The 15898-nt window shown below is 34.5% G+C and overlaps 2 non-coding genes across 2 annotated transcripts; both read right to left on the reverse strand.

The window, feature by feature from the left end:
* Window positions 1–5530: 5530 nt before the first annotated feature.
* TRNAN-AUU (transfer RNA asparagine (anticodon AUU)) lies at window positions 5531–5604 on the reverse strand. The gene has a single exon. It is a non-coding gene; the product is annotated as a tRNA-Asn (tRNA).
* An 8098-nt stretch (window positions 5605–13702) lies between these two features.
* TRNAN-AUU (transfer RNA asparagine (anticodon AUU)) lies at window positions 13703–13776 on the reverse strand. The gene has a single exon. It is a non-coding gene; the product is annotated as a tRNA-Asn (tRNA).
* Window positions 13777–15898: the final 2122 nt, after the last annotated feature.

Genomic DNA, 15898 nt, shown 5'->3' on the forward strand with positions numbered 1-15898 from the left:
AAACTATCCTCTGCTATATGCATTTTTTTGTTTGTTAATTAAAGTAATCCAAAACTGGGATTGATATTTTGTCTCTTTTATTTTTACTTAAAGTACAATAACTTTTACCATTTTAATTTGTTTTAATAGTATATTGACAGTATTGTTTTCTTTCAAAAATCCACTTCATTTTCTTTACCCTATTATTAAAATGGTAATTGACAAAAACAAACTACATTGTCACCAGAAGAGCAATACAAAATGTACAAGTGATATATTAAAATCATCTTTCCAGCTTGAATTTCAATGATGCATTGGGGCAACGATTTTGTGAGAAACATCTTCACCCTTAAATAAAGATTTTCTTAATTCCTTACCTGTGTGCTAATTAGATATCACCTTGTTTTCACATTAAACAGACTTCCACATGAGAAAGCAGCAAGGATGCAGTGGCGTTAATGTTTCCTGGTGTCAACCTGTATTATTTCAGTAGACATTGAAATGAGGATACATCTTGCTGCCTTTCCAATGAAGCAAGTTTAATTTAGTAATAGGTGAAAAACCATCCCTACAAAGGTGTTAATCAGAGACTTGGCTTTGTGGACACTTTTCAGAGAACAAATTTGTTAGCATAAAAATAAAGCTAGAAAATGAAGAGCTGTTTAATCACGCAATTTGGTTTTTTTGCCAGCATATTTCTTTTTCTCTGCAACCCACTGCTAAATTGTGCTTCCTAGATGTTTTTATAAAATCACTGAATCAAATCTAACTCTGATTACATCAGAGAAGGCCAGGTACCCTACACCATAACAGGGGGTATGACATTTGACTTGTCTACTTAAAGATCACCAAAATCTGATAACAATGTCAATTACGTCCCTGGGTGGGATTGAACCACCAACTTTTTGGTTAATAGCCGTACACACTAACTGATTGCGCCACAGAGACACTTTGCAAAAAGTACATACTGACAAATGCTAATAAGCATTCATCTAAAACGTTTCCTAGAAAAACTTAAAAAAGTCAATAATCTGGAGAGTTTTTGTAAGATGTTTCTTCTATCAACCAACGAAGAAACACATTGGTACTTTCCCATGATGAGTGAGTGCTTCAGGATCTCTTGCACTTACATGTGCAGCAGAGTACAGCAATGGAAGCATGCTGGGCCCATAACCCAGAGGTAGGCAGATTGAAACTATCCTCTGCTATATGCATTTTTTTGTTTGTTAATTAAAGTAATCCAAAACTGGGATTGATATTTTGTCTCTTTTATTTTTACTTAAAGTACAATAACTTTTACCATTTTAATTTGTTTTAATAGTATATTGACAGTATTGTTTTCTTTCAAAAATCCACTTCATTTTCTTTACCCTATTATTAAAATGGTAATTGACAAAAACAAACTACATTGTCACCAGAAGAGCAATACAAAATGTACAAGTGATATATTAAAATCATCTTTCCAGCTTGAATTTCAATGATGCATTGGGGCAACGATTTTGTGAGAAACATCTTCACCCTTAAATAAAGATTTTCTTAATTCCTTACCTGTGTGCTAATTAGATATCACCTTGTTTTCACATTAAACAGACTTCCACATGAGAAAGCAGCAAGGATGCAGTGGCGTTAATGTTTCCTGGTGTCAACCTGTATTATTTCAGTAGACATTGAAATGAGGATGCATCTTGCTGCCTTTCCAATGAAGCAAGTTTAATTTAGTAATAGGTGAAAAACCATCCTTACAAAGGTGTTAATCAGAGACTTGGCTTTGTGGACACTTTTCAGAGAACAAATTTGTTAGCATAAAAATAAAGCAAGAAAATGAAGAGCTGTTTAATCACGCAATTTGATTTTTTTGCCAGCATATTTCTTTTTCTCTGCAACCCACTGCTAAATTGTGCTTCCTAGATGTTTTTATAAAATCACTGAATCAAATCTAACTCTGATTACATCAGAGAAGGCCAGGTACCCTACACCATAACAGGGGGTATGAAATTTGACTTGTCTACTTAAAGATCACCAAAATCTGATAACAAGGTCAATTACGTCCCTGGGTGGGATTGAACCACCAACCTTTTGGTTAATAGCCGTACACACTAACTGATTGCGCCACAGAGACACTTTGCAAAAGTACATACTGACAAATGCTAATAAGCATTCATCTAAAACGTTTCCTAGAAAAACTTAAAAAAGTCAATAATCTGGAGAGTTTTTGTAAGATGTTTCTTCCATCAACCAACGAAGAAACACATTGGTACTTTCCCATGATGAGTGAGTGCTTCAGGATCTCTTGCACTTACATGTGCAGCAGAGTACAGCAATGGAAGCATGCTGGGCCCATAACCCAGAGGTAGGCAGATTGAAACTATCCTCTGCTATATGCATTTTTTTGTTTGTTAATTAAAGTAATCCAAAACTGGGATTGATATTTTGGCTCTTTTATTTTTACTTAAAGTACAATAACTTTTACCATTTTAATTTGTTTTAATAGTATATTGACAGTATTGTTTTCTTTCAAAAATCCACTTAATTTTCTTTACCCTATTATTAAAATGGTAATTGACAAAAACAAACTACATTGTCACCAGAAGAGCAATACAAAATGTACAAGTGATATATTAAAATCATCTTTCCAGCTTGAATTTCAATGATGCATTGGGGCAACGATTTTGTGAGAAACATCTTCACCCTTAAATAAAGATTTTCTTAATTCCTTACCTGTGTGCTAATTAGATATCACCTTGTTTTCACATTAAACAGACTTCCACATGAGAAAGCAGCAAGGATGCAGTGGCGTTAATGTTTCCTGGTGTCAACCTGTATTATTTCAGTAGACATTGAAATGAGGATACATCTTGCTGCCTTTCCAATGAAGCAAGTTTAATTTAGTAATAGGTGAAAAACCATCCCTACAAAGGTGTTAATCAGAGACTTGGCTTTGTGGACACTTTTCAGAGAACAAATTTGTTAGCATAAAAATAAAGCTAGAAAATGAAGAGCTGTTTAATCACGCAATTTGGTTTTTTTGCCAGCATATTTCTTTTTCTCTGCAACCCACTGCTAAATTGTGCTTCCTAGATGTTTTTATAAAATCACTGAATCAAATCTAACTCTGATTACATCAGAGAAGGCCAGGTACCCTACACCATAACAGGGGGTATGAAATTTGACTTGTCTACTTAAAGATCACCAAAATCTGATAACAATGTCAATTACGTCCCTGGGTGGGATTGAACCACCAACCTTTTGGTTAATAGCCGTACACACTAACTGATTGCGCCACAGAGACACTTTGCAAAAAGTACATACTGACAAATGCTAATAAGCATTCATCTAAAACGTTTCCTAGAAAAACTTAAAAAAGTCAATAATCTGGAGAGTTTTTGTAAGATGTTTCTTCTATCAACCAACGAAGAAACACATTGGTACTTTCCCATGATGAGTGAGTGCTTCAGGATCTCTTGCACTTACATGTGCAGCAGAGTACAGCAATGGAAGCATGCTGGGCCCATAACCCAGAGGTAGGCAGATTGAAACTATCCTCTGCTATATGCATTTTTTTGTTTGTTAATTAAAGTAATCCAAAACTGGGATTGATATTTTGTCTCTTTTATTTTTACTTAAAGTACAATAACTTTTACCATTTTAATTTGTTTTAATAGTATATTGACAGTATTGTTTTCTTTCAAAAATCCACTTCATTTTCTTTACCCTATTATTAAAATGGTAATTGACAAAAACAAACTACATTGTCACCAGAAGAGCAATACAAAATGTACAAGTGATATATTAAAATCATCTTTCCAGCTTGAATTTCAATGATGCATTGGGGCAACAATTTTGTGAGAAACATCTTCACCCTTAAATAAAGATTTTCTTAATTCCTTACCTGTGTGCTAATTAGATATCACCTTGTTTTCACATTAAACAGACTTCCACATGAGAAAGCAGCAAGGATGCAGTGGCGTTAATGTTTCCTGGTGTCAACCTGTATTATTTCAGTAGACATTGAAATGAGGATGCATCTTGCTGCCTTTCCAATGAAGCAAGTTTAATTTAGTAATAGGTGAAAAACCATCCTTACAAAGGTGTTAATCAGAGACTTGGCTTTGTGGACACTTTTCAGAGAACAAATTTGTTAGCATAAAAATAAAGCCAGAAAATGAAGAGCTGTTTAATCACGCAATTTGATTTTTTTGCCAGCATATTTCTTTTTCTCTGCAACCCACTGCTAAATTGTGCTTCCTAGATGTTTTTATAAAATCACTGAATCAAATCTAACTCTGATTACATCAGATAAGGCCAGGTACCCTACACCATAACAGGGGGTATGAAATTTGACTTGTCTACTTAAAGATCACCAAAATCTGATAACAAGGTCAATTACATCCCTGGGTGGGATTGAACCACCAACCTTTTGGTTAATAGCCGTACACACTAACTGATTGCGCCACAGAAACACTTTGCAAAAGTACATACTGACAAATGCTAATAAGCATTCATCTAAAACGTTTCCTAGAAAAACTTAAAAAAGTCAATAATCTGGAGAGTTTTTGTAAGATGTTTCTTCCATCAACCAACGAAGAAACACATTGGTACTTTCCCATGATGAGTGAGTGCTTCAGGATCTCTTGCACTTACATGTGCAGCAGAGTACAGCAATGGAAGCATGCTGGGCCCATAACCCAGAGGTAGGCAGATTGAAACTATCCTCTGCTATATGCATTTTTTTGTTTGTTAATTAAAGTAATCCAAAACTGGGATTGATATTTTGGCTCTTTTATTTTTACTTAAAGTACAATAACTTTTACCATTTTAATTTGTTTTAATAGTATATTGACAGTATTGTTTTCTTTCAAAAATCCACTTAATTTTCTTTACCCTATTATTAAAATGGTAATTGACAAAAACAAACTACATTGTCACCAGAAGAGCAATACAAAATGTACAAGTGATATATTAAAATCATCTTTCCAGCTTGAATTTCAATGATGCATTGGGGCAACGATTTTGTGAGAAACATCTTCACCCTTAAATAAAGATTTTCTTAATTCCTTACCTGTGTGCTAATTAGATATCACCTTGTTTTCACATTAAACAGACTTCCACATGAGAAAGCAGCAAGGATGCAGTGGCGTTAATGTTTCCTGGTGTCAACCTGTATTATTTCAGTAGACATTGAAATGAGGATGCATCTTGCTGCCTTTCCAATGAAGCAAGTTTAATTTAGTAATAGGTGAAAAACCATCCTTACAAAGGTGTTAATCAGAGACTTGGCTTTGTGGACACTTTTCAGAGAACAAATTTGTTAGCATAAAAATAAAGCCAGAAAATAAAGAGCTGTTTAATCACTCAATTGGATTTTTCTGCCAGCATATTTTTTTTCTCTGCAACCCACTGCTAAATTGTGCTTCCTAGCTGTTTTTTATAAAATCACTGAATCAAATCTAATTACATCAGAGAAGGCCATGTACCCTACACCATAAGAGGAGGTTTGACATTTTGACTTGTCTACTTAAATATCACCAAAATCTGATCACAAGGTTAATTACGTCCCTGGGTGGGATTGAACCACCAACCTTTTGGTTAATAGCCAAACACACTAACCGATTGCGCCACAGAGACACTTTGCAAAAAGTACATACTGACAAAGGCTAATAAGCATACATCTAGAACGTTTCCTAGAAAAACATTAAAAAATCAATAATCTGGAGAGTTTTTGTAAGATGTTTCTTCCATCAACCAACGAATAAACACATTGGTACTTTCCCATGATGAGTGAGTGCTTCAGGATCTCTTGCACTTACATGGGCAGCAGAGTACTGCAATGGAAGCATGCTGGACCCATAACCCAGAGGTAGGCAGATTGAAACTATCCTTTGCTATATGCATTTTTTTTGTTAATTTAAGTAATCAAAACTGGGATTGATATTTTTGCTCTTTTATTTTTACTTAAAGTACAATAACTTTTACCATTTTAATTTGTTTTAATAGTATATTGACAGTATAGTTTTCTTTCAAAAATCCACTTAATTTTCTTTACCCTGTTATTAAAATGGTAATTGACAAAAAAACTACATTGTCACCAGAAGAGCAATACAAAATGTACAAGTGATATATTAAAATCATCTTTCCAGCTTGAATTTCAATGATGCATTGGGGCAACAATTTTGTGAGAAACATCTTCACCCTTAAATAAAGATTTTCGTAATTCCTTACCTGTGTGCTAATTAGATATCACCTTGTTTTCACATTAAACAGACTTCCACATGAGAAAGCAGCAAGGATGCAGTGGCGTTAATGTTTCCTGGTGTCAACCTGTATTATTTCAGTAGACATTGAAATGAGGATGCATCTTGCTGCCTTTCCAATGAAGCAAGTTTAATTTAGTAATAGGTGAAAAACCATCCTTACAAAGGTGTTAATCAGAGACTTGGCTTTGTGGACACTTTTCAGAGAACAAATTTGTTAGCATAAAAATAAAGCCAGAAAATGAAGAACTGTTTAATCACTCAATTGGATTTTTCTGCCAGCATATTTTTTTTCTCTGCAACCCACTGCTAAATTGTGCTTCCTAGCTGTTTTTTTTTAAATCACTGAATCAAATCTAACTCTGATTACATCAGAGAAGGCCAGGTACCCTACACAATAAGAGGGGGTTTGAAATTTTGACTTGTCTACTTAAAGATCACCAAAATCTGATCACAAGGTCAATTACGTCCCTGGGTGGGATTGAACCACCAAACTTTTGGTGAATAGCTGAACACACTAACCGATTGCGCTACCGAGACACTTTGCAAACAGTACATACTGACAAAGGCTAATAAGCATACATCTAGAACGTTTCCTAGAAAAACATTAAAAAATCAATAATCTGGAGAGTTTTTGTAAGATGTTTCTTCCATCAACCAATGAATAAACACATTGGTATTTTCCCATGATGAGTGAGTGCTTCAGGATCTCTTGCACTTACATGTGCAGCAGAGTACTGCAATGGAAGCATGCTGGACCCATAACCCAGAGGTAGGCAGATTGAAACTGTCCTTTGCTATATGCATTTTTTTTGTTAATTTAAGTAATCAAAACTGGGATTGATATTTTTGCTCTTTTATTTTTACTTAAAGTACAATAACTTTTACCATTTTAATTTGTTTTAATACTATATTGACAGTATAGTTTTCTTTCAAAAATCCACTTAATTTTCTTTACCCTATTATTAAAATGGTAATTGACAAAAAAAACTACATTGTCACCAGAAGAGCAATACAAAATGTACAAGTGATATATTAAAATCATCTTTCCAGCTTGAATTTCAATGATGCATTGGGGCAACAATTTTGTGAGAAACATCTTCACCCTTAAATAAAGATTTTCTTAATTCCTTACCTGTGTGCTAATTAGATATCACCTTGTTTTCACATTAAACAGACTTCCACATGAGAAAGCAGCAAGGATGCAGTGGCGTTAATTTTTCCTGGTGTCAACCTGTATTATTTCAGTAGACATTGAAAAGAGGATGCATCTTGCTGCCTTTCCAATGAAGCAAGTTTAATTTAGTAATAGGTGAAAAACCATCCCTACAAAGGTGTTAATCAGAGACTTGGCTTTGTGGACACTTTTCAGAGAACAAATTTGTTAGCATAAAAATAAAGCCAGAAAATGAAAAGCTGTTTAATCACGCAATTTGATTTTTTTGCCAGCATATTTCTTTTTCTCTGCAACCCACTGCTAAATTGTGCTTCCTAGATGTTTTTATAAAATCACTGAATCAAATCTAATTACATCAGAGAAGGCCAGGTACCCTACACCATAACAGGGGGTATGAAATTTGACTTGTCTACTTAAAGATCACCAAAATCTGATAACAAGGTCAATTTGGTCCCTGGGTGGGATTGAACCACCAACCTTTTGGTTAATAGCCGTACATACTAACTGATTGCGCCACAGAGACACTTTGCAAAAGTTCATACTGACAAAGGCTAATAAGCATTCATCTAAAACGTTTCCTAGAAAAACTTAAAAAATCAATAATCTGGAGAGTTTTTGTAAGATGTTTCTTCTATCAACCAACGAAGAAACACATTGGTACTTTCCCATGATGAGTGAGTGCTTCAGGATCTCTTGCACTTACATGTGCAGCAGAGTACAGCAATGGAAGCATGCTGGGCCCATAACCCAGAGGTAGGCAGATTGAAACTATCCTCTGCTATATGCATTTTTTTGTTTGTTAATTAAAGTAATCCAAAACTGGGATTGATATTTTGGCTCTTTTATTTTTACTTAAAGTACAATAACTTTTACCATTTTAATTTGTTTTAATAGTATATTGACAGTATTGTTTTCTTTCAAAAATCCACTTAATTTTCTTTACCCTATTATTAAAATGGTAATTGACAAAAACAAACTACATTGTCACCAGAAGAGCAATACAAAATGTACAAGTGATATATTAAAATCATCTTTCCAGCTTGAATTTCAATGATGCATTGGGGCAACGATTTTGTGAGAAACATCTTCACCCTTAAATAAAGATTTTCTTAATTCCTTACCTGTGTGCTAAATAGATATCACCTTGTTTTCACATTAAACAGACTTCCACATGAGAAAGCAGCAAGGATGCAGTGGCGTTAATGTTTCCTGGTGTCAACCTGTATTATTTCAGTAGACATTGAAATGAGGATGCATCTTGCTGCCTTTCCAATGAAGCAAGTTTAATTTAGTAATAGGTGAAAAACCATCCTTACAAAGGTGTTAATCAGAGACTTGGCTTTGTGGACACTTTTCAGAGAACAAATTTGTTAGCATAAAAATAAAGCCAGAAAATAAAGAGCTGTTTGATCACTCAATTGGATTTTTCTGCCAGCATATTTTTTTTCTCTGCAACCCACTGCTAAATTGTGCTTCCTAGCTGTTTTTATAAAATCACTGAATCAAATCTAACTCTGATTACATCAGAGAAGGCCAGGTACCCTACACCATAACAGGAGGTTTGAAATTTTGACTTGTCTACTTAAAGATCACCAAAATCTGATAACAAGGTCAATTAGGTCCCTGGGTGGGATTGAACCACCAACCTTTTGGTTAATAGCCATACATACTAACTGATTGCGCCACAGAGACACTTTGCAAAAGTCCATACTGACAAAGGCTAATAAGCATTCATCTAAAACGTTTCCTAGAAAAACTTTAAAAAGTCAATAATCTGGAGAGTTTTTGTAAGATGTTTCTTCCATCAACCAACGAAGAAACACATTGGTACTTTCCCATGATGAGTGAGTGCTTCAGGATCTCTTGCACTTACATGTGCAGCAGAGTACTGCAATGGAAGCATGCTGGGCCCATAACCCAGAGGTAGGCAGATTGAAACTATCCTCTGCTATATGCTTTTTTTTTTTGTTAATTAAAGTAATCCAAAACTGGGATTGATATTTTGTCTCTTTTATTTTTACTTAAAGTACAATAACTTTTACCATTTTAATTTGTTTTAATAGTATATTGACAGTATTGTTTTCTTTCAAAAATCCACTTCATTTTCTTTACCCTATTATTAAAATGGTAATTGACAAAAACAAACTACATTGTCACCAGAAGAGCAATACAAAATGTACAAGTGATATATTAAAATCATCTTTCCAGCTTGAATTTCAATGATGCATTGGGTCAACGATTTTGTGAGAAACATCTTCACCCTTAAATAAAGATTTTCTTAATTCCTTACCTGTGTGCTAATTAGATATCACCTTGTTTTCACATTAAACAGACTTCCACATGAGAAAGCAGCAAGGATGCAGTGGCGTTAATGTTTCCTGGTGTCAACCTGTATTATTTCAGTAGACATTGAAATGAGGATGCATCTTGCTGCCTTTCCAATGAAGCAAGTTTAATTTAGTAATAGGTGAAAAACCATCCTTACAAAGGTGTTAATCAGAGACTTGGCTTTGTGGACACTTTTCAGAGAACAAATTTGTTAGCATAAAAATAAAGCCAGAAAATAAAGAGCTGTTTGATCACTCAATTGGATTTTTCTGCCAGCATATTTTTTTTCTCTGCAACCCACTGCTAAATTGTGCTTCCTAGCTGTTTTTATAAAATCACTGAATCAAATCTAACTCTGATTACATCAGAGAAGGCCAGGTACCCTACACCATAACAGGAGGTTTGAAATTTTGACTTGTCTACTTAAAGATCACCAAAATCTGATAACAAGGTCAATTAGGTCCCTGGGTGGGATTGAACCACCAACCTTTTGGTTAATAGCCATACATACTAACTGATTGCGCCACAGAGACACTTTGCAAAAGTCCATACTGACAAAGGCTAATAAGCATTCATCTAAAACGTTTCCTAGAAAAACTTTAAAAAGTCAATAATCTGGAGAGTTTTTGTAAGATGTTTCTTCCATCAACCAACGAAGAAACACATTGGTACTTTCCCATGATGAGTGAGTGCTTCAGGATCTCTTGCACTTACATGTGCAGCAGAGTACTGCAATGGAAGCATGCTGGGCCCATAACCCAGAGGTAGGCAGATTGAAACTATCCTCTGCTATATGCTTTTTTTTTTTGTTAATTAAAGTAATCCAAAACTGGGATTGATATTTTGTCTCTTTTATTTTTACTTAAAGTACAATAACTTTTACCATTTTAATTTGTTTTAATAGTATATTGACAGTATTGTTTTCTTTCAAAAATCCACTTCATTTTCTTTACCCTATTATTAAAATGGTAATTGACAAAAACAAACTACATTGTCACCAGAAGAGCAATACAAAATGTACAAGTGATATATTAAAATCATCTTTCCAGCTTGAATTTCAATGATGCATTGGGTCAACGATTTTGTGAGAAACATCTTCACCCTTAAATAAAGATTTTCTTAATTCCTTACCTGTGTGCTAATTAGATATCACCTTGTTTTCACATTAAACAGACTTCCACATGAGAAAGCAGCAAGGATGCAGTGGCGTTAATGTTTCCTGGTGTCAACCTGTATTATTTCAGTAGACATTGAAATGAGGATGCATCTTGCTGCCTTTCCAATGAAGCAAGTTTAATTTAGTAATAGGTGAAAAACCATCCCTACAAAGGTGTTAATCAGAGACTTGGCTTTGTGGACACTTTTCAGAGAACAAATTTGTTAGCATAAAAACAATGCCAGAAAATGAAGAGCTGTTTAATCACGCAATTTGATTTTTTTGCCAGCATATTTCTTTTTCTCTGCAACCCACTGCTAAATTGTGCTTCCTAGATGTTTTTATAAAATCACTGAATCAAATCTAACTCTGATTACATCAGAGAAGGCCAGGTACCCTACACCATAACAGGGGGTATGAAATTTGACTTGTCTACTTAAAGATCACCAAAATCTGATAACAAGGTCAATTAGGTCCCTGGGTGGGATTAAACCACCAACCTTTTGGTTAATAGCCATACATACTAACTGATTGCACCACAGAGACACTTTGCAAAAGTTCATACTGACAAAGGCTAATAAGCATTCATCTAAAACGTTTCCTAGAAAAACTTTAAAAAGTCAATAATCTGGAGAGTTTTTGTAAGATGTTTCTTCCATCAACCAACGAAGAAACACATTGGTACTTTCCCATGATGAGTGAGTGCTTCAGGATCTCTTGCACTTACATGTGCAGCAGAGTACAGCAATGGAAGCATGCTGGGCCCATAACCCAGAGGTAGGCAGATTGAAACTATCCTCTGCTATATGCATTTTTTTGTTTGTTAATTAAAGTAATCCAAAACTGGGATTGATATTTTGGCTCTTTTATTTTTACTTAAAGTACAATAACTTTTACCATTTTAATTTGTTTTAATAGTATATTGACAGTATTGTTTTCTTTCAAAAATCCACTTAAATTTCTTTACCCTATTATTAAAATGGTAATTGACAAAAACAAACTACATTGTCACCAGAAGAGCAATACAAAATGTACAAGTGATATATTAAAATCATCTTTCCAGCTTGAATTTCAATGATGCATTGGGGCAACGATTTTGTGAGAAACATCTTCACCCTTAAATAAAGATTTTCTTAATTCCTTACCTGTGTGCTAATTAGATATCACCTTGTTTTCACATTAAACAGACTTCCACATGAGAAAGCAGCAAGGATGCAGTGGCGTTAATGTTTCCTGGTGTCAACCTGTATTATTTCAGTAGACATTGAAATGAGGATGCATCTTGCTGCCTTTCCAATGAAGCAAGTTTAATTTAGTAATAGGTGAAAAACCATCCTTACAAAGGTGTTAATCAGAGACTTGGCTTTGTGGACACTTTTCAGAGAACAAATTTGTTAGCATAAAAATAAAGCCAGAAAATAAAGAGCTGTTTAATCACTCAATTGGATTTTTCTGCCAGCATATTTTTTTTCTCTGCAACCCACTGCTAAATTGTGCTTCCTAGCTGTTTTTATAAAATCACTGAATCAAATCTAACTCTGATTACATCAGAGAAGGCCAGGTACCCTACACCATAACAGGGGGTTTGAAATTTTGACTTGTCTACTTAAAGATCACCAAAATCTGATAACAAGGTCAATTAGGTCCCTGGGTGGGATTGAACCACCAACCTTTTGGTTAATAGTCATACATACTAACTGATTGCGCCACAGAGACACTTTGCAAAAGTCCATACTGACAAAGGCTAATAAGCATTCATCTAAAACGTTTCCTAGAAAAACTTTAAAAAGTCAATAATCTGGAGAGTTTTTGTAAGATGTTTCTTCCATCAACCAACGAAGAAACACATTGGTACTTTCCCATGATGAGTGAGTGCTTCAGGATCTCTTGAACTTACATGTGCAGCAGAGTACTGCAATGGAAGCATGCTGGGCCCATAACCCAGAGGTAGGCAGATTGAAACTATCCTCTGCTATATGCATTTTTTTTTGTTAATTAAAGTAATCCAAAACTGGGATTGATATTTTGTCTCTTTTATTTTTACTTAAAGTACAATAACTGTTACCATTTTAATTTGTTTTAATAGTATATTGACAGTATTGTTTTCTTTCAAAAATCCACTTCATTTTCTTTACCCTATTATTAAAATGGTAATTGACAAAAACAAACTACATTGTCACCAGAAGAGCAATACAAAATGTACAAGTGATATATTAAAATCATCTTTCCAGCTTGAATTTCAATGATGCATTGGGTCAACAATTTTGTGAGAAACATCTTCACCCTTAAATAAAGATTTTCTTAATTCCTTACCTGTGTGCTAATTAGATATCACCTTGTTTTCACATTAAACAGACTTCCACATGAGAAAGCAGCAAGGATGCAGTGGCGTTTATGTTTCCTGGTGTCAACTTGTATTATTTCAGTAGACATTGAAATGAGGATGCATCTTGCTGCCTTTCCAATGAAGCAAGTTTAATTTAGTAATAGGTGAAAAACCATCCTTACAAAGGTGTTAATCAGAGACTTGGCTTTGTGGACACTTTTCAGAGAACAAATTTGTTAGCATAAAAATAAAGCCAGAAAATGAAGAGCTGTTTAATCACTCGATTGGATTTTTCTGCCAGCATATTTTTTTTCTCTGCAACCCACTGCTAAATTGTGCTTCCTAGCTGTTTTTTATAAAATCACTGAATCAAATCTAACTCTGATTACATCAGAGACGGCCATGTACCCTACACCATAAGAGGAGGTTTGAAATTTTGACTTGTCTACTTAAATATCACCAAAATCTGATCACAAGGTTAATTACGTCCCTGGGTGGGATTGAACCACCAACCTTTTGGTTAATAGCCAAACACACTAACCGATTGCGCCACAGAGACACTTTGCAAAAAGTACATACTGACAAAGGCTAATAAGCATACATCTAGAACGTTTCCTAGAAAAACATTAAAAAATCAATAATCTGGAGAGTTTTTGTAAGATGTTTCTTCCATCAACCAACGAATAAACACATTGGTACTTTCCCATGATGAGTGAGTGCTTCAGGATCTCTTGCACTTATATGTGCAGCAGAGTACTGCAATGGAAGCATGCTGGACCCATAACCCAGAGGTAGGCAGATTGAAACTATCCTTTGCTATATGCATTTTTTTGTTAATTTAAGTAATCAAAACTGGGATTGATATTTTTGCTCTTTTATTTTTACTTAAAGTACAATAACTTTTACCATTTTAATTTGTTTTAATAGTATATTGACAGTATAGTTTTCTTTCAAAAATCCACTTAATTTTCTTTACCCTATTATTAAAATGGTAATTGACAAAAAAAACTACATTGTCACCAGAAGAGCAATACAAAATGTACAAGTGATATATTAAAATCATCTTTCCAGCTTGAATTTCAATGATGCATTGGGGCAACAATTTTGTGAGAAACATCTTCACCCTTAAATAAAGATTTTCGTAATTTCTTACCTGTGTGCTAATTAGATATCACCTTGTTTTCACATTAAACAGACTTCCACATGAGAAAGCAGCAAGGATGCAGTGGCGTTAATGTTTCCTGGTGTCAACCTGTATTATTTCAGTAGACATTGAAATGAGGATGCATCTTGCTGCCTTTCCAATGAAGCAAGTTTAATTTAGTAATAGGTGAAAAACCATCCCTACAAAGGTGTTAATCAGAGACTTGGCTTTGTGGACACTTTTCAGAGAACAAATTTGTTAGCATAAAAATAAAGCCAGAAAATTAAGAGCTGTTTAATCACGCAATTTGATTTTTTTGCCAGCATATTTCTTTTTCTCTGCAACCCACTGCTAAATTGTGCTTCCTATATGTTTTTATAAAATCACTGAATCAAATCTAACTCTGATTACATCAGAGAAGGCCAGGTACCCTACACCATAACAGGGGGTATGAAATTTGACTTGTCTACTTAAAGATCACCAAAATCTGATAACAAGGTCAATTAGGTCCCTGGGTGGGATTGAACCACCAACCTTTTGGTTAATAGCCATACATACTAACTGATTGCGCCACAGAGACACTTTGCAAAAGTTCATACTGAAAAAGGCTAATAAGCATTCATCTAAAACGTTTCCTAGAAAAACTTTAAAAAGTCAATAATCTGGAGAGTTTTTGTAAGATGTTTCTTCCATCAACCAACGAAGAAACACATTGGTACTTTCCCATGATGAGTGAGTGCTTCAGGATCTCTTGCACTTACATGTGCAGCAGAGTACTGCAATGGAAGCATGCTGGGCCCATAACCCAGAGGTAGGCAGATTGAAACTATCCTCTGCTATATGCATTTTTTTTTGTTAATTAAAGTAATCCAAAACTGGGATTGATATTTTGGCTCTTTTATTTTTACTTAAAGTACAATAACTTTTACCATTTTAATTTGTTTTAATAGTATATTGACAGTATTGTTTTCTTTCAAAAATCCACTTCATTTTCTTTACCCTATTATTAAAATGGTAATTGACAAAAACAAACTACATTGTCACCAGAAGAGCAATACAAAATGTACAAGTGATATATTAAAATCATCTTTCCAGCTTGAATTTCAATGATGCATTGGGGCAACGATTTTGTGAGAAACATCTTCACCCTTAAATAAAGATTTTCTTAATTCCTTACCTGTGTGCTAATTAGATATCACCTTGTTTTCATATTAAACAGACTTCCACATGAGAAAGCAGCAAGGATGCAGTGGCGTTAATGTTTCCTGGTGTCAACCTGTATTATTTCAGTACACATTGAAATGAGGATGCATCTTGCTGCCTTTCCAATGAAGCAAGTTTAATTTAGTAATAGGTGAAAAACCATCCTTACAAAGGTGTTAATCAGAGACTTGGCTTTGTGGACACTTTTCAGAGAACAATTTTGTTAGCATAAAAATAAAGCCAGAAAATAAAGAGCTGTTTAATCACTCAATTGGATTTTTCTGCCAGCATATTTTTTTTCTCTGCAACCCACTGCTAAATTGTGCTTCCTAGC

Source organism: Pseudophryne corroboree, unplaced genomic scaffold (assembly GCF_028390025.1).
Source record: "Pseudophryne corroboree isolate aPseCor3 unplaced genomic scaffold, aPseCor3.hap2 scaffold_680, whole genome shotgun sequence".
NCBI lineage: Eukaryota > Metazoa > Chordata > Amphibia > Anura > Myobatrachidae > Pseudophryne > Pseudophryne corroboree.